The sequence below is a fragment of the Scardinius erythrophthalmus genome, assembly GCF_964197995.2.
Source record: "Scardinius erythrophthalmus genome assembly, chromosome: 8".
Classification (NCBI taxonomy): Eukaryota; Metazoa; Chordata; class Actinopteri; order Cypriniformes; family Leuciscidae; genus Scardinius; species Scardinius erythrophthalmus.
The window spans coordinates 28,306,658-28,325,480 of record NC_138228.1 but is presented as its reverse complement, the minus strand read 5'-3'; positions in this window follow the sequence as shown (position 1 = coordinate 28,325,480).

The following is an 18,823-nucleotide window of genomic DNA, read 5'->3' as shown; positions in this document are numbered from 1 at the left end:
TAATGATGTTATGTCACATATGCTGACCACTTTTTGTGAAGTTCTGAGTTTTTATTTAGGATTTATAGGCTTTTTAATGTATTTTGACACGCCCATTTTATAAATGACCCTATTAGAGCCATCCAAATGCAAAAGTTCAACTTTTTTTTGATAGTTTTTGATCTAGAGAGTCCAGAGAATTGTCCTAAACTGGTCTGGTTCCGATCGGGCGAAAAACCTAGGACTAGTTCGCAAAAGTAGGTTTTTAACATGTTTGCGAATATTTAATGAACGGTTTGATTGACAGCAATGGTTCTTGAGGCAAAGTTGTTCAGGATGAGGAGATCTATCAAATGATATGCATATTGTGTGGATATTTGTAACACCACGTGATTACAGAGCCATAAAACTCGTTAGCGCCAACTAGTGGCCGATTTCTTTCAAAATTCTTACAGACCTCTAGGGCCTTGATTCGAACATGCCCATCGAGTTTCGTTCCGATCGGCCTCCGTTAACCTTGTCTAATAGGTGCTCAAATTTCATTGGCCGATGGCGGCCATGTTTTTTGAGATACGCCAATGTCCTCATACACATACATGGCACCTTGGACCAAGACACTGCATACCAATTTTCAAGTCAATCGGACTAACGGTCAGGTGGTTATAGCCTGTTTTATGTTTTTTTCATGTTATAGCGCCACCATGTGGCCAATCGCCGCGGTTTTTTTACTGTGACCTCAGATTGACCTCTTACACATGTCTACCAAGTTTGGTGAAGATATCTCATTTACTTCTGGAGTTATAGCCATTTTAGTAAAATAGGCCCTGCCCACGACGTACGTTTTGGCGCCCCTTAGCGTCCGTGAATCGAAATTTCAACTTTTTTTCGATAGTTTTTGATATTCAGACTCAAGAGAACATTTCTGCACTGGATTGGTTCCGATCGGGCGAAAAACCTAGGACTAGTTCGCAAAAGTAGGTTTTTGACAAAATTCAAAATGGCGGAAAATCTATCATGGCGGAAATGAAATCGGAGATATACGTTTTGTTCGTCAGGCGTCCAGCTTTCCAATGATATAAGACACTTGAGTCTACGACATACGGTCTAGTAGTTATGAGCAGTTTTGCGCTTTTGGTTGCTATAGCGCCACCTATGGGCCAATCGGGGTCATACTTTTATAGGTTCTCCCCAAATTGAGGACTACCATTTGGCCAAGTTTCAAGGTTCCAGCTCTTACGGTTTGGTCTGCACGATGCGTTTAAGGGGAAAATAATAATAATAATAATAATAATAATAATAAAAATCAGTACAATTACAATAGGGTTTCAGCACTTCGTGCTTGAACCCCTAATAAAAATCAGTACAATTACAATAGGGTTTCAGCACTTCGTGCTTGAACCCCTAATAAAAATCAGCACAATTACAATAGGGTTTCAGCACTTCGTGCTTGAACCCCTAATTAAAGCTGCAAGCAGCATTTATCGGGGTTCAAGCAGTTAAGGCCTTTAAGGCCTTAAAGCACAAAAGCTTTAAAATCTATTAAGTTTTATTTAGCAAGCATGTAACCACTGACATAATAGATGGAAAAGACCATTTACAGCCAATACAGGCAATGTAACAGGAAATACATGGTTTTAAAGCTGTTTAACATTTATAGGATTTCTATACATTTCTGCACTGGTTTGGGGCGAAAAACCTAGGACTAGTTAGTAAAAGTACGTTGTTGACAAAATTCAAAATGGTGGAAAATTTATCATGGCGGAAATTAACATTATCTAAATCTCGAAGATCGGATCAGATCGGATCGAATAATGATAATCGATTCAAGATCTTGAGAATCGGAATCGAATCGATTCTTGAAATTTGAATCGAAACCCAGCCCTACACAACACTGTGTAGCATGTAGTGCGCAACTTGACTTGATGTGCTACACCTAGATATAGTATTCGGTAGGGCATAATTAAATCAGAAGCAAGGATCATCTACTGGAGGGAGGATATGGTGCAACAGGAGAGCAAATAGTTGACAATTTTGTTCTGATTCAAAGAGAAAATGATATTGATAAATTAAAAAGTTCTCTTTGTAGTTTGTTTCAGAAAGATGAGTGACAAATAAGAACAATAGAGAGTTAGTAAATGAAAACAGACATCACCGACTTGTTTCTTTTTAATGATTCAACAGCCTAAAAGCTTCGATTAAATTAGGTGAAGTTCGAAAGTGGAGCTTAAAGTTAAAAATAATTACCACCTAGTTTCATCACATCTATCTTTTTAACGAATCAGTGTTTTTGAACATGTTTGTACATGTACGGTTTAATGACTCAAAGACAATCCGTTGCTGTAACAATGTGACTGTGCACTGAGTGACAGCCTTTCAATGCGCAGAGACGCTGTTTAGTTTTCGCTACATTCGTTACAAAAAATGTCCTTGATTTTTGTGCATGCTATACACATCGTAACACTTATTTATATAGCAACACATAAATATAAAAAACAAAAACAAACAAAAGAAAATTGTAGTTATCCTACCAGTTGATGGTTTCAAATTACAGTTCAAATGGGAAACAGGTCCATGGGCACTGGTTAGCATTTGTGCATGTAATTGCATCCACTAGGCAGACGATTCACCTTCACAGGATTATTTATGGCACAAAACAGGATACACTTGACGATCACGTTCACATAGGGAAAAAAAATAGAGAACAAGAAAACGCAGCCTTGGAAAACACAAGGCAAACGTACCATAATTAATTTCTGACTCAACATTTCAGTAACAAATGACATGCACAGCTCAAATGACACATTAATCCAAATTTATTTAACACATCGATTCGACACTCATAAAACAGTCACTGTCACAACTCATGATACAAAGATGTTAGCTACACGCGGTAGCTTTAGCCCACGGCTAACTAGTTCAGCTCGCGCTGTGACTGCGGCCTAGTCAACTCAGCTCAAATCAAATCATTTCTGAAATAGATATCTGTCATAAGATAACATATGACAAAAAAAAGTCACTCACCAAAACGAGACTGCATCACATATTCAATTTAAGAAGATTGTTCAATAAAGATTATCACACTATAAATCTTACTCCGATTTCACCTTTTACATCTTTCTCTGACGACAAGTTGATGCATCCAAAGTTTCCAAGTGCACACAATCACAGTTCCCGATAGATTATGATGATCATTTAGTACAAGGAGTTTCTGAAGAAAGTTTCCGTGCTGCTGTCTCATCTGATCTATTCTGTTCTCTCATCATGCTGACAGCGGCAGCGCCTGCGCGAACAGTGGGCGGGCCTTAAGAATATGCCGCTACTGTTGGCTCTCAGGGGTGTCAGTCACTGCAGCACAATCAGTGATTGGACGACTCGCGTGTTTTTGCCCAGTGGTTTTTACCAGTGCATCAAGTAAATAAAAAAAATGGATGTAATTGAAAAAAAAAATTTGTCCAGAACAGAGCGACAGGACTGAATTTAAACTGTTATAGAAGAGCTAATATACTGAGAATGAACTGGTGAAGGATTGTCTCTCTGCTTTATTTTATAAGAAATATTTCTGTGTCTAGAGTTCCTAATGCGCTGTACTCTCAACTTTTGTATAATAGTACTAGTCATATTTTTTTACACCAGGCATGAATAAAAGGAATGTTTTTTATTTCCTGTTTCGAAAACCACTGGAAACCAACGGACTGTAATGTATAGAGGAATGAAAATATGGAATCATTTACCATTGATATCACACATTTTTACAAGAAAAATTAGTTTTAAAAAAATATTTAAAGGAATATTTAATGGCAAAATATATTAAATTGTTGATTTTGATATTTGGAATGGATGATGGGTTAGTGCGTTTCATTGACTTGACTTTTTATTGTTGTTGATTAAATGTAGTTTTGTATGATTTACTTTTTGGGACCCCAGGAAGAGTAGCCACTGCCTAGAAAGAGGCTAATGGGGATCCAAATAAACAAATAAACTTATATCATTGATGGAAAATACCATTTACAGCCAATACAGGCAATTTACTGAGGAAAGTTTTTTTGACAGTTATAGCACCACATCTTGCCTGATCTCCACCACTTTTGTTAAGTGTCCTCAAAGTGTGCCCATGCAGGTCTGTCAAATTTGTTGTAAATATCTCATTTTGTTTTGAAGTTTAGACACTTCTGTTTATGAGAGAATAAAAATGATCCATGGGTGACAATGATTTAAAAATTTTATTTGTTTATTTATTTTTGTCAGTTCCTATCTTAATTGTGACATTTGGGCGTTATTGTTTAGCTATTGATCTATGTTTTCAAATTTCACGAAATTTGGACTAACGGTTTCGAAGATAATTGCAAGTTTTTTAAGTGCTTAATGACAATGATACACAAACTATAAGGAGAAACCTGGAATATTTGGTATTGTTGGACTCGGGAAGGATTGAGGATTTCAAAGGACTAACGGTTGGGTGCGTTTATAGCCCTTTTCATAAAGTTTTTTCCATGTTGTAGCGCCACCAAGTGGCCAATCGTCACGATTTTTTTCAAGTAATCTCAGATTGATCTCATAAACACGTTTCCCAAGATTAGCGAAAATATCTCTTTCCGTTCACGAGTTATAATTGTTTTAGTAAAAGTGGCCCTGGTGCCATCAAACTTTTTGATTTCCCTTAGCGACCGTGAATTTAAATTAAGAATTTTTTTGATGATTATTGATAGTATCTGTCCAGAGAATATTTCTGCATTGGTTTGGTTTCGATCGGGCGAAAAATCTAGGAGTAGTTCGCAAAAGTAGGTTTTTGGAAAAACCCCAAATACCCGAAGATTTTCCGGGGTGACGAGCAAATCCGAGGCATGCATCTGGTCTGCCTCGAGCCAAGGATTCCAGCGATATAAGACACTTGAGCCTACGCCTCACGGTTGATGAGTTATGAGCCGTTTCGTACTTTTGCCCGCTGTAGCGCCCCCGTCAGGCCGATCGGGGCGGGCCTTGGTGACGCTGTAGGCGGTGAGAGTACTATCAGCCCCCAAAGTTTCAAGTCTCCACGACTTACGGTTTGGTCTGCCCGATCAGTTTTATGTCTGAATGTTGCATCATGGGAAAATTAACAATTACAATAGGTGTTCAGCACTGAAGTGCTTGAACCCCTAATAAGTGGCTAAAAAAGGGCCACAAAAAGGCCTCTAAAAAAAAAACTATAGGGTCTAGGCGCTTGCCGTCTGCGCTGCTGCGTTCCAAAAACTTTATCCAGCCTTCTAACATGTGCCTCGGAGAGGAAAAAGAACGTTTGTTGCCCTTTTAGCTCATTTATCATGGAAATGTGGTGCATTTTTTTTTTTACCTTTTAAACTGTGACACCCCCACTGATGGCCCGATCTCCATAAAAGTTTGCACGCTTCTTTAGAATAATATGGCGCATGTGCTCAGCTAATTTGGTGAAGCTCTGCTCTTTTCCCCCCATTTTTCAGTCATTTAAATGTCATTTTGCATAGGGTAATACAGAGGCCTTCTCACCTTTATGACAGTTAAAGCGCCACCAATGGCCCGACGTCCATGAAAGTTTTCAAGCTTCTTCAGGATCACGTGACGCATGCGCATGCCCGATTTTGTGAGCTTGTATGCAAATCAGACAGCAAGATGGCCGCTTTCAGCCATTTCATGTGTTTTTTCCATAGAAATACATCATTTTGACACCCTTTTAACAGTTATAGCGCCACCAAGTGGCCAGTCGCTGCGCCCTTTTTCACGTGACCACAGAATGAGCTCGTACATGCGTGTGCTGAGTTTGGTGCAAAAATCTCGTTCCGTTCACGAGTTATAGCCAATTAAGCAAAATGGGCTCCTCCCACTTCGAACATTTTGGCGGCCCTTAGGGACCGTGAAGCGAAATTTACACTTTTTTTTGATAATTATTGACAATCAGACTCCAGAGAATCTTGCCGCACTGGTTTGGTTCCGGTCGGGCCAAAAACCTAGGACTAGTTCGCGAAAGTAGGTTTTTGGAAAAACCCCAAATACCCTAAAATTTTCCAAGGGTGACGAGCAAATCCGAGGCATGCATCTGGTCCGCCTCGAGCCAAGGATTCCAGCGATATAAGACACTTGAGCCTACGCCTCACGGTTGATGAGTTATGAGCCGTTTCGTACTTTTGCCCGCTGTAGCGCCCCCGTCAGGCCGATCGGGGCGGGCCTTGGTGACGCTGTAGGCGGTGTGAGTACTATCAGCCCCCAAAGTTGCAAGTCTCCACGACTTACGGTTTGGTCTGCCCGATCAGTTTTATGTCTGAATGTTGCATCATGGGAAAATTAACAATTACAATAGGTGTTCAGCACTGAAGTGCTTGAACCCCTAATAAGTGGCTAAAAAAGGGCCACAAAAAGGCCTCTAAAAAAAAAACTATAGGGTCTAGGCGCTTGCCGTCTGCGCTGCTGCGTTCCAAAAACTTTATCCAGCCTTCTAACATGTGCCTCGGAGAGGAAAAAGAACGTTTGTTGCCCTTTTAGCTCATTTATCATGGAAATGTGGTGCATTTTTTTTTTTACCTTTTAAACTGTGACACCCCCACTGATGGCCCGATCTCCATAAAAGTTTGCACGCTTCTTTAGAATAATATGGCGCATGTGCTCAGCTAATTTGGTGAAGCTCTGCTCTTTTCCCCCCATTTTTCAGTCATTTAAATGTCATTTTGCATAGGGTAATACAGAGGCCTTCTCACCTTTATGACAGTTAAAGCGCCACCAATGGCCCGACGTCCATGAAAGTTTTCAAGCTTCTTCAGGATCACGTGACGCATGCGCATGCCCGATTTTGTGAGCTTGTATGCAAATCAGACAGCAAGATGGCCGCTTTCAGCCATTTCATGTGTTTTTTCCATAGAAATACATCATTTTGACACCCTTTTAACAGTTATAGCGCCACCAAGTGGCCAGTCGCTGCGCCCTTTTTCACGTGACCACAGAATGAGCTCGTACATGCGTGTGCTGAGTTTGGTGCAAAAATCTCGTTCCGTTCACGAGTTATAGCCAATTAAGCAAAATGGGCTCCTCCCACTTCGAACATTTTGGCGGCCCTTAGGGACCGTGAAGCGAAATTTACACTTTTTTTTGATAATTATTGACAATCAGACTCCAGAGAATCTTGCCGCACTGGTTTGGTTCCGGTCGGGCCAAAAACCTAGGACTAGTTCGCGAAAGTAGGTTTTTGGAAAAACCCCAAATACCCTAAAATTTTCCCAGGGTGACGAGCAAATCCGAGGCATGCATCTGGTCCGCCTCGAGCCAAGGATTCCAGCGATATAAGACACTTGAGCCTACGCCTCACGGTTGATGAGTTATGAGCCGTTTCGTACTTTTGCCCGCTGTAGCGCCCCCGTCAGGCCGATCGGGGCGGGCCTTGGTGACGCTGTAGGCGGTGTGAGTACTATCAGCCCCCAAAGTTTCAAGTCTCCACGACTTACGGTTTGGTCTGCCCGATCAGTTTTATGTCTGAATGTTGCATCATGGGAAAATTAACAATTACAATAGGTGTTCAGCACTGAAGTGCTTGAACCCCTAATAAGTGGCTAAAAAAGGGCCACAAAAAGGCCTCTAAAAAAAAACTATAGGGTCTAGGCACTTGCCGTCTGCGCTGCTGCGTTCCAAAAACTTTATCCAGCCTTCTAACATGTGCCTCGGAGAGGAAAAAGAACGTTTGTTGCCCTTTTAGCTCATTTATCATGGAAATGTGGTGCATTTTTTGTTTTAACTTTTAAACTGTGACACCTCCACTGATGGCCCGATCTCCATAAAAGTTTGCACGCTTCTTTAGAATAATATATCGCATGTGCTCAGCTAATTTGGTGAAGCTCTGCTCTTTTCCCCCCATTTTTCAGTCATTTAAATGTCAGTTTGCATAGGGTAATACAGAGGCCTTCTCACCTTTATGACAGTTAAAGCGCCACCAATGGCCCGACGTCCATGAAAGTTTTCAAGCTTCTTCAGGATCACGTGACGCATGCGCATGCCCGATTTTGTGAGGTTGTATGCAAATCAGACAGCAAGATGGCCGCTTTCAGCCATTTCATGTGTTTTTTCCATAGAAATACATCATTTTGACACCCTTTTAACAGTTATAGCGCCACCAAGTGGCCAGTCGCTGCGCCCTTTTTCACGTGACCACAGAATGAGCTCGTACATGCGTGTGCTGAGTTTGGTGCAAAAATCTCGTTCCGTTCACGAGTTATAGCCAATTAAGCAAAATGGGCTCCTCCCACTTCGAACATTTTGGCGGCCCTTAGGGACCGTGAAGCGAAATTTACACTTTTTTTTGATAATTATTGACAGTCAGACTCCAGAGAATCTTGCCGCACTGGTTTGGTTCCGGTCGGGCCAAAAGCCTAGGACTAGTTCGCGAAAGTAGGTTTTTGGAAAAACCCCAAATACCCGAAGATTTTCCTGGGTGACGAGCAAATCCGAGGCATGCATCTGGTCCGCCTCGAGCCAAGGATTCCAGCGATATAAGACACTTGAGCCTACGCCTCACGGTTGATGAGTTATGAGCCGTTTCGTACTTTTGCCCGCTGTAGCGCCCCCGTCAGGCCGATCGGGGCGGGCCTTGGTGACGCTGTAGGCGGTGTGAGTACTATCAGCCCCCAAAGTTTCAAGTCTCCACGACTTACGGTTTGGTCTGCCCGATCAGTTTTATGTCTGAATGTTGCATCATGGGAAAATTAACAATTACAATAGGTGTTCAGCACTGAAGTGCTTGAACCCCTAATAAGTGGCTAAAAAAGGGCCACAAAAAGGCCTCTAAAAAAAAAACTATAGGGTCTAGGCACTTGCCGTCTGCGCTGCTGCGTTCCAAAAACTTTATCCAGCCTTCTAACATGTGCCTCGGAGAGGAAAAAGAACGTTTGTTGCCCTTTTAGCTCATTTATCATGGAAATGTGGTGCATTTTTTGTTTTACCTTTTAAACTGTGACACCTCCACTGATGGCCCGATCTCCATAAAAGTTTGCACGCTTCTTTAGAATAATATGGCGCATGTGCTCAGCTAATTTGGTGAAGCTCTGCTCTTTTCCCCCCATTTTTCAGTCATTTAAATGTCAGTTTGCATAGGGTAATACAGAGGCCTTCTCACCTTTATGACAGTTAAAGCGCCACCAATGGCCCGACGTCCATGAAAGTTTTCAAGCTTCTTCAGGATCACGTGACGCATGCGCATGCCCGATTTTGTGAGGTTGTATGCAAATCAGACAGCAAGATGGCCGCTTTCAGCCATTTCATGTGTTTTTTCCATAGAAATACATCATTTTGACACCCTTTTAACAGTTATAGCGCCACCAAGTGGCCAGTCGCTGCGCCCTTTTTCACGTGACCACAGAATGAGCTCGTACATGCGTGTGCTGAGTTTGGTGCAAAAATCTCGTTCCGTTCACGAGTTATAGCCAATTAAGCAAAATGGGCTCCTCCCACTTCGAACATTTTGGCGGCCCTTAGGGACCGTGAAGCGAAATTTACACTTTTTTTTGATAATTATTGACAGTCAGACTCCAGAGAATCTTGCCGCACTGGTTTGGTTCCGGTCGGGCCAAAAGCCTAGGACTAGTTCGCGAAAGTAGGTTTTTGGAAAAACCCCAAATACCCGAAGATTTTCCTGGGTGACGAGCAAATCCGAGGCATGCATCTGGTCCGCCTCGAGCCAAGGATTCCAGCGATATAAGACACTTGAGCCTACGCCTCACGGTTGATGAGTTATGAGCCGTTTCGTACTTTTGCCCGCTGTAGCGCCCCCGTCAGGCCGATCGGGGCGGGCCTTGGTGACGCTGTAGGCGGTGTGAGTACTATCAGCCCCCAAAGTTTCAAGTCTCCACGACTTACGGTTTGGTCTGCCCGATCAGTTTTATGTCTGAATGTTGCATCATGGGAAAATTAACAATTACAATAGGTGTTCAGCACTGAAGTGCTTGAACCCCTAATAAGTGGCTAAAAAAGGGCCACAAAAAGGCCTCTAAAAAAAAAACTATAGGGTCTAGGCACTTGCCGTCTGCGCTGCTGCGTTCCAAAAACTTTATCCAGCCTTCTAACATGTGCCTCGGAGAGGAAAAAGAACGTTTGTTGCCCTTTTAGCTCATTTATCATGGAAATGTGGTGCATTTTTTGTTTTACCTTTTAAACTGTGACACCTCCACTGATGGCCCGATCTCCATAAAAGTTTGCACGCTTCTTTAGAATAATATGGCGCATGTGCTCAGCTAATTTGGTGAAGCTCTGCTCTTTTCCCCCCATTTTTCAGTCATTTAAATGTCAGTTTGCATAGGGTAATACAGAGGCCTTCTCACCTTTATGACAGTTAAAGCGCCACCAATGGCCCGACGTCCATGAAAGTTTTCAAGCTTCTTCAGGATCACGTGACGCATGCGCATGCCCGATTTTGTGAGGTTGTATGCAAATCAGACAGCAAGATGGCCGCTTTCAGCCATTTCATGTGTTTTTTCCATAGAAATACATCATTTTGACACCCTTTTAACAGTTATAGCGCCACCAAGTGGCCAGTCGCTGCGCCCTTTTTCACGTGACCACAGAATGAGCTCGTACATGCGTGTGCTGAGTTTGGTGCAAAAATCTCGTTCCGTTCACGAGTTATAGCCAATTAAGCAAAATGGGCTCCTCCCACTTCGAACATTTTGGCGGCCCTTAGGGACCGTGAAGCGAAATTTACACTTTTTTTTGATAATTATTGACAGTCAGACTCCAGAGAATCTTGCCGCACTGGTTTGGTTCCGGTCGGGCCAAAAGCCTAGGACTAGTTCGCGAAAGTAGGTTTTTGGAAAAACCCCAAATACCCGAAGATTTTCCTGGGTGACGAGCAAATCCGAGGCATGCATCTGGTCCGCCTCGAGCCAAGGATTCCAGCGATATAAGACACTTGAGCCTACGCCTCACGGTTGATGAGTTATGAGCCGTTTCGTACTTTTGCCCGCTGTAGCGCCCCCGTCAGGCCGATCGGGGCGGGCCTTGGTGACGCTGTAGGCGGTGTGAGTACTATCAGCCCCCAAAGTTTCAAGTCTCCACGACTTACGGTTTGGTCTGCCCGATCAGTTTTATGTCTGAATGTTGCATCATGGGAAAATTAACAATTACAATAGGTGTTCAGCACTGAAGTGCTTGAACCCCTAATAAGTGGCTAAAAAAGGGCCACAAAAAGGCCTCTAAAAAAAAAACTATAGGGTCTAGGCACTTGCCGTCTGCGCTGCTGCGTTCCAAAAACTTTATCCAGCCTTCTAACATGTGCCTCGGAGAGGAAAAAGAACGTTTGTTGCCCTTTTAGCTCATTTATCATGGAAATGTGGTGCATTTTTTGTTTTACCTTTTAAACTGTGACACCTCCACTGATGGCCCGATCTCCATAAAAGTTTGCACGCTTCTTTAGAATAATATGGCGCATGTGCTCAGCTAATTTGGTGAAGCTCTGCTCTTTTCCCCCCATTTTTCAGTCATTTAAATGTCATTTTGCATAGGGTAATACAGAGGCCTTCTCACCTTTATGACAGTTAAAGCGCCACCAATGACCCGACGTCCATGAAAGTTTTCAAGCTTCTTCAGGATCACGTGACGCATGCGCATGCCCGATTTTGTGAGGTTGTATGCAAATCAGACAGCAAGATGGCCGCTTTCAGCCATTTCATGTGTTTTTTCCATAGAAATACATCATTTTGACACCCTTTTAACAGTTATAGCGCCACCAAGTGGCCAGTCGCTGCGCCCTTTTTCACGTGACCACAGAATGAGCTCGTACATGCGTGTGCTGAGTTTGGTGCAAAAATCTCGTTCCGTTCACGAGTTATAGCCAATTAAGCAAAATGGGCTCCTCCCACTTCGAACATTTTGGCGGCCCTTAGAGACCGTGAAGCGAAATTTATACTTTTTTTTGATAATTATTGACAGTCAGACTCCAGAGAATCTTGCCGCACTGGTTTGGTTCCGGTCGGGCCAAAAGCCTAGGACTAGTTCGCGAAAGTAGGTTTTTGGAAAAACCCCAAATACCCGAAGATTTTCCTGGGTGACGAGCAAATCCGAGGCATGCATCTGGTCCGCCTCGAGCCAAGGATTCCAGCGATATAAGACACTTGAGCCTACGCCTCACGGTTGATGAGTTATGAGCCGTTTCGTACTTTTGCCCGCTGTAGCGCCCCCGTCAGGCCGATCGGGGCGGGCCTTGGTGACGCTGTAGGCGGTGTGAGTACTATCAGCCCCCAAAGTTTCAAGTCTCCACGACTTACGGTTTGGTCTGCCCGATCAGTTTTATGTCTGAATGTTGCATCATGGGAAAATTAACAATTACAATAGGTGTTCAGCACTGAAGTGCTTGAACCCCTAATAATTAAAGCTGCAAGCAGCATTTATCGGGGTTCAAGCAGTTAAGGCGTTTAAGGTTTTTAAGCACAAAAGCATCAAAAGTTATTAAGATTTATTTAGCAAGCATGTAACCACTGACATAATAGATTGGAAAAGACCATTTACAGCCAATACAGGCAATTTACCATGGGATATATATGGTTTTAAAGCTTTTTAACAGTTATAGCGCCACCTATGGTCCGATCTCCATAAAATTGTTTATTGTGACCTCAAATTTAACCCATACACATGTGTACTGAGTTTGGTGAAGATATCTCATTTACTTCTTGAGTTATAGCCATTTTAGTAAAATAGGCTCCTCCCACAACGATTGACCACATTCTAGTATTATTTACTATGATTCTAGTTTACCATAGTTTATCATGATTTATCATAGCTTTCCATGATTTACCATGTTAATTGTCAATAGTAATTGTTATATAAGTGATTTTTAGTGTCTTATTGTTATATAAGTGATTTTTAGAGTCTAATGAATGCAAAAGCATATGTGAGTAGACTTCATTAATAAGTAGAATGACCAGCAGAGGGCAGTAGAAGACCACATATTGGCTCACTTTTACTTCAGACTTCTTGATTTTCACCATTTTTCTGCACTAAAGCAAAACAGTTTTTCCATTTTAACTCCATAATGCATGTTTACACACACACACACACACACACACACACACACACACACACACACACACACACACACACACACACACACACACACACACACACACACACACACACAAAGACAAAGACAAATGTTGTTATTTTTTCAATGCTATTGGGATATGTCATTATATAAAATATTATTTGAATGGTCTATAAACATTTCACAAAGTCTTTGTAAGCTATTAATCAGATGATTCAGAATTTATTCAGAAACCTAAGACTACACACACACATTATGTTGTAGATACAGACGTTTGAAATATATGATGTGATCAAACTGTCAATACTAATACTTTAACAGATGGATTTTGACTAAATGTAATTGTAAATGTCAAAATAGTGATTTTATAAAGTCTAAATATGAATTATAGAACAATATGACAAAATGACTATTTTAAACAGCAGGGGGCAGTAAAATACCACTTATTGGCCTAATATACCATTATATTCATATCATTTTCACCTTTTTAACTGTTATAGAGGCAAATTTTGTCCGATCTGTCTGAAAATTTCCATGCATGTTCAGAGTTATATTTCACATGTTCTGACTTGTTTTTAAGAAGGTTTGAACATTCATTAAAGAGATATAGGCTTTCGGGGACACTTGGTAAAGGCCACATTTTGAAGTGAACCTATTATAGCTATCCAAATGAAGTAGTTCAACTTTTTCTGACAACTATTGTTCTAGTGAGTCCAGAGAATGGTTATGCACTAGTTTTTAACATTATGATATGAAAATTATATGATCAGACATGGAAAAGACCATTTACAGCCAATACAGGCAGTTTACCATAGGAAATATATGGTTTTAAAGCCTTTTAACAGTTATAGCGCCAACTATTGTCCGATCTCCATAAAATTTTGCAAGCTTGTTTGTGATGTTATGACACATATGCTCACCAATTTTTGTGAAGTTCTGAGTTTTCATTTAGGATTTATAGGCTTTTTAGTGTATTTTGCCACGCCCATTTTATAAATGACCCTATTACAGCCATACAAATACAAAAGTTAAACTTTTTTTTGATAATTATTGATCTAGAGAGTCCATAGAATTGTCCTAGACTGGTCTGGTTCCGATCGGGCGAAAAACCAGGGACTAGTTCGCAAAAGTAGGTTTTTAACATATTCATGAATATTTAATGAACGGTTTGATTGACAGCAATGGTTCTAGAGGCAAAGTTGTTCAAAATGAGCAGATCTATCAAATGATATGCATTTTGTGACAATAAGTGTAACACCACGTGATTACAGAGCCATAAAACTCGTTAGCGCCAACTAGTGGCCGATTTCTTTCAAAATTCTTACAGACCTCTAGGGCTATGAGTTGAACATGCCCATCGAGTTTCGTTCCGATCGGCCTCCGTTAACCTTGTCTAATAGGTGCTCAAACTTCATTGGCCGATGGCGGCCATCTTTTTTGAGATACACCAATGTCCTCATAGACATACATGACACCTTGGGCCAAGACACTGCATACCAATTTTCAAGTCAATCGGACTAACGGTCAGGTGGTTAAAGCGCCTGATTTATGTTTTTTTCATGTTATAGCGCCACCATGTGGCCAATCGCCGCAATCTTTATACTATGACCTCAGATTGACCTCTTACACATGTGTACCGAGTTTGGTGAAGATACCTCATTTACTTCTGGAGTTATAGCCATTTTAGTAAAATAGGCCCCTCCCACAACGTACGTTTTGGCGCCCCTTAGCATCCTTGAATCGAAATTTCAACTTTTTTTCGATAATTATTGATATTCAGACTCCAGAGAACATTTCTGTACTGGTTTGGTTCCGATCGGGCGAAAAACCTAGGACTAGTTCGCAAAAGTAGGTTTTTGGCAAAATTCAAAATGGCGGAAAATCTATCATGGCGGAAATGAAATCGGAGATATACGTTTTGTTCGTCAGGCATCCAGCTTTCCAATGATATAAGACACTTGAGTCTACGACATACGGTCTAGGAGTTCTGAGCAGTTTCGCGCTTTTGGTCGCTGTAGCGCCACCTATGGGCCGATTTGGCTAAGTCCGTGTATCTGAGTAGCGAGCAATACTACTACCATTTGACCAAGTATCACGTCTCTAGGCCTTACGGTTTTGGCTGCACGATGCGTTTTAGGGAAGAAAAATAATAATAATTAAAGCTGCAAGCAGCATTTATCGGGGTTCAAGCAGTTAAGGCCTTTAAAGAGCAACTTGCAGGTAAAAAAAAAATCTTAATGAATATATAACCGTGTATGAAAATACCATATGAAAAGATAATGCAGGATTTAAAATGTTTTAAAACGACATAATGACACCAATTTAGTAGATAAAGTGAGCGTTTCTTTGACTGCTCGTACAAGCCGCTTTTTTTTCAACATCGCGTCATTTTACGTCACACGAGGGAGACGTGTGCTGTGCTCTGCCGCAGCTCAGTGCAGAGTGGGTTGGTATTCAGTAAGAGCGGTCGTGAGACAGTGTGTTTTCAGTAGTTTTTGTATTTCAATTTATCATCGTCATGGTAAATGTATGTGTTTGTGGAGCTTGCAAAAACTCCAGCCTGTCAGGACATCGAGTCCACCGGTTTCCTAACAGGAAAAAGGACGGTGCTATCTTTTGTGCCTGGGTGCGGGTTGTGCAGGTGAAGAGACGGGATTTCTCTTCCGCGTCGGCTTCGGAAAACGCGGTCGTGTGTAGCGTTCACTTCAGATCGGATGATTATCGTCCCGGCGATATGAAGGAGTTCAACATGGGATACCGAAGTAAGAACCGGGTGAGACTCAGAGCTAGTGCGGTTCCTTCAGTGTACGCATCTTCGGGTTCTCCCGCTGGATGTAGGCGCGAGCACAACATCAACTGGCAAACGCAATGTAAGCGGAACGAAACTGAGCTAACAGTTACTCGTTATTGTGTTTGTGTGGACCGTTTATCAGTTTGGACCAGTGCAGCGCGAGCCTGATCAAGCAACACTGTAGCCTAACTGCGAGGTAAATAAAGAGTTCGCCACTGAAGTAATAACATCGCTGCGAGATCTAGTGAGAAATATTCACATTTCTCCGTTATTAACGAATCAAACAGCGCTGACGTGAAAACCAGGAATAAACATTGTGCAATGAATGAACGAACTATCCAGTGTCCACAGATCAGCAACATTCACCATGGCTTTACTGTAGTAACACTAACTGCAACCATGGAAGTTTGGCATTTTCCACTAAGGCCCAGTATGCATCCACCTCCCTGTAACACTGACTTTCCTCAGCTGTAAACATTGCCTCGCATTTCCCACACAAGCACCTATGGAACAAAAAATGTATCATAAATAAATATCTCTCTGTCTCTCCATGAGAAACTGCTAAGTTATATCACGTAACGTTAGTCTGGGCGGATATTAATGAGCATGACAAACGCCTGATCAAAGCTTAGTTTCTGTTATTGTAAGTTCCAATATGTTCTGTCTAACATTAATCCTGGCCTGTCCCTGCTCTCTTGGCAGCCTAGCAGGCTCATAATTGTATGGCTGTGGTCCGTAAACAATTTCCTCAGCGTCCGAAATGTCATTGCAATCCATATTTCCCTGTTGTGTGAATCGACCACTCTCCCTCGTGCTACGTCACGACTCTCGCCCGTCACGCCCATTTTCAGATGCGGAAGTAAAATTTTCTCACAAAAACGACTCCAGAAGCCACTGTAGCATATTTATAATTTTTTTTTAAAGAAAATCTAGTTCCTACATTATTTTTCTATACATTGACTTGTTGGGTCTTCTAACCTGCAAGTTGCTCTTTAAGGCATTTAAGCACAAAAGCATCAAAAGTTATTAAGATTTATTTAGCAAGCATGTAACCACTGACATAATAGATGGAAAAGACCATTTACAGCCAATACAGGCAATTTGCCATGGGATATATATGGTTTTAAAGCTTTTTAACAGTTATAGCGCCACCTATGCTCCGATCTCCATAGAATTGTTTACTGTGACCTCAAATTGAACCCATACACATGTGTACTGAGTTTGGTGAAGATATCTCATTTACTTCTTGAGTTATAGCCATTTGAGTAAAATAGGCTCCTCCCACAACGATTTGCCACATTCTAGAATTATTTAATATGATTCTAGCATGATTTACTATCATATACCATGTTCCAGAATGATTTATTAGGATTCTAGCATGATTTACCTTGATACACCTCGTTTCAGTATTATTTACTATGATTTACAATGTTTCTAGCATGATTAACCACATTACTAGCAAATATGTGAAGTGTCAGTGCAAATGAGGTGATGAACACTGACAAAATATTATTGTGTTATAATAGTTAGTTATATACGTGATTTTTAGTGTGTGTCCAAGTATGAATGCAAAAGCACATGTAAAATATTTCATTATTAAGTAGAATGGCCAGCAGAGGGCAGTAGAAGACCACTTATTGGCTCACTTTCACTTTAAACCAGTTTTCTGCACTAAAGCAAACCAGTTTTTCCATGTTAACTCAATGCATGCTTACACACACACACACACACACACACACACACACACACACACACACACACACACACACACACACACACACACACACACACACACACACACACAAACACACACACACACACACACACACACACACACACACACACACATACACACACACACACACACACATACACACACAGCATAGTTAACCATGATTTACCATGATATACCACGTTCTAGTATTATTTACCAGGAGATAAACGACAATCTAGTATTATTTACTTTGATTTACCATGTTTCTAGCCTGATTTATCACATTACTAGCAATTATTTGAAGTGTCAGTGCAAATAAAGTGATTAACACTGACAAAATATGATTGTGTTATAATAGTTATTGCTATATAAGTGATTTTTTTTGTGTGTATTCAAGTATGAATGCAAGCACATGTTGAAATATTTCATTAATAAGTAGAATGGCCAGCAGAGGGCAGTAGAAGACCACTTATTGGCTCACTTTCACTTTAAACCAGTTTTCTGCACTAAAGCAAACCAGTTTATCCATGTTAACTCAATGCATGCTTACACACACACACACACACACACACACACACACACACACACACAGAGCATAGTTAACCATGATTTACCATGATTTACCACATTACTAGCAATTATTTGAAGTGTCAGTGCAAATAAAGTGATTAACACTGACAAAATGCAAGCACATGTGGAAAAATTTAATTAATAAGTAGAATGGCCAGCAGAGGGCAGTAGAAGACCACTTATTGGCTCACTTTCACTTTAAACCTCATGATTTTGACCAGTTTTCTGCACTAAAGCAAACCAGTGTTTCCATGTTAACTCAATAATGCATAATTGCTACATATGCTACACACAATAATGCTACACACACACACACACACACACACACACACACACACACACACACACACACACACACACACACAAATGTTTCAGTGATATTGGTGTCACATTCACCTTCATCACATTCACCTTCTGTCTTCATCACATTCACCATCTGTCGTCATCACCTGCACCTGCTCCTCATCACCCTCCTCATCATCACCTGCTCCTCATCATCATAACCGTCACCTGTTGTCCTTGTCTTGATCTGTGTATTTAAGTTCCCCTCTCATCCATTATCATTGTCGGTTATTGTTTGTGCACTAGCACTCTGTTATGTTTGTTTTCATGTTGGAAAATAAAACCTTTGTTATATTTGTACCACACACACACACACACACACACACACACACACACACACACACACACACACACACACACACACACACACACACACACACACACACACACACACACACACACACAC